We start from the raw sequence: 1,973 nt of genomic DNA on the forward strand, positions 1-1,973 counted from the left end.
TGTCTCTGCTGGGAAACATCAAATTTAAAATTTCAGCTTTCACATTGTTTACCTGTGAGCTGGGAACAGGGCCCCTCCAGCAATGGGGCTGAGGGGGCAGCCAGGGCCAGGCTGGGCCAGCAACAACACACTGCGCTTCTGCAGGCAGGTAGGCGGCAGTGCTGGGAGGGCCTTGGGGGCTATGGCCACCCCAAAATTCATCTTGGCTCCCCCGCATAGCTACCCCTCCTACTGGTGCTGCCCACCCACAGAGGTGTGGCACAGTGCTCCTGGCTTAACACCATGCATCTTTGCAGCCACACAGGACACAGCCAGGAAACAGCTCCCTGCAGGTAAGTCTAATACAGAGCAGGAGGAGCTAGACAGAGCTGTGGGCAGGTTGTGGCAAGAGGAGGGGGCGGGGGGCCTGCCTCAGAGTGATTGAGAGTTGGGGAGGGAAAAAGTCCTGTGAGGGGAAAGTGTGTGTGTGTGCACGTGTCCATGCATGCATCTGCGTGAAAAAATTGCTGGTAGTACTTAAGGCTGTATCGTTTTAAATTGGCGGTATGCAATCTGTCAGAGTTTGGGAACCGCTGGTCTACATGATTAACAGAGAATGGAGTTAAATGTAGGTAAACAGCTGTAAATAAATACTACTGCTTTTTTAGTGGACCCTTATTCTTACAACCACTTACAGTCAACTAGTTCCAAATGCCTATTTCCAAAACTGACTTAACACTTCATGCAGTTGTAGCAAGTAGGAGGTGGAGAGGGAGGGGGCAAACAGGCTCCTAGGGTCTGTGGAGCAATGGAGGCTGGGAGCATGCCTGCAGGGGCTGTGAAGGGGTGGAAGACTTGGGGCAGGCTGCCTGGCTGGGAGGGAGTGGGCTGTGAAGAAGTCCCTAGGTAGTCCCACAGGGCGTGGGGGGGGCTGGAGCCACAGCTGAGACCACTCGGTACGCCCCAGGCAATTATGCGCAGAAAAACTCAAAATTACACAAAATTAATTATTTATTTTTTACAAATTAAACTAAATATACCAAACACTATTTGAACCTTCTTTAGAAATATATGCAGGTACTTTGTACGGTTGGGGGGTAGATGTGGTGGGGGTGGGGTGTGGGGAGGTGAGTATGGGAGTACATAGGATCCGTGGGCAGGTGTGGGGTTTATGGTGCACAGCCACCATCCCTGGTGGCTCAGCAGCAGCAAGTGCTGGGCCCTCAAGGTGCTCATGGCCACAGCAGGCAGAGCCCCTGGTAGCGTGCGCCTCTGGCCGAGTCCGAGGGCCTGCACATGCTGGCAAGAAGCCAGCCCAGCCCACTGGCGCACACCTTCAAACCAGACCGGACTGTTTCCATGCCAGCACACATGGATCGCAGCACTGCAGGTGGAAGGCACACCGTTGGGTTGGGCGGGCCCCGGGTCTCCATGCGCAGCTTCCTGCTGAAGTGCTGAAAGCCCCATGTGGAGGCACAAAGACAGCCGGCCTGGCCTGATGGCACATGGACCAGGAGCCACACCCCATCGGGCCTGACAGGTGCCAAGCCTCCACATGGGGCTTCCAGCACTCCCCATGCCTCCACATGGGGCTCCTGCTTGCCTCTACATGCAGCTTCCCACTGGAGTGCTGGAAGCCCCACATGGAGGCACCGAGCTGCCTGGCCTGGCACAATGGCACATGGATGGCAGCAGCAGCTCATCACCTGCCCCAGCCTCTGACACACTGCAGTGTCCCATGCTGCAGTGCTGTACCATGGCCACTGCCGCCTCCTCACAGGAGTGGGCGACTGGGCAGGTATCCTGGCTACTCAACACTGCTAGGCACCTGCCCACCCATCCCCAGCGGGGCATGGGGATGCTGTCTGGATTCTCCCATGCTGGCCTGAGAGTACCTGTGGACACCTCCCCACTCCCTCAGCCCCCACCCACACACTCCCACCCTGCCCCGCTGGCTCTTCCCACAGCCCCCAACCCCCCCTCAGCCCTGGCAG

At 57.1% G+C, this 1,973-nt stretch overlaps 1 long non-coding RNA gene across 1 annotated transcript in view; it reads right to left on the reverse strand.

The window, feature by feature from the left end:
- LOC109290336 overlaps positions 1-1,973 on the reverse strand; it is a 10,742-nt gene that overhangs the window by 5,773 nt on the left and 2,996 nt on the right. The gene's annotated exons all lie outside the window — the stretch shown is intronic.

Source organism: Gavialis gangeticus, unplaced genomic scaffold (assembly GCF_001723915.1).
Source record: "Gavialis gangeticus isolate Ggan-Ray unplaced genomic scaffold, GavGan_comp1, whole genome shotgun sequence".
Taxonomy (NCBI): Eukaryota; Metazoa; Chordata; order Crocodylia; family Gavialidae; genus Gavialis; species Gavialis gangeticus.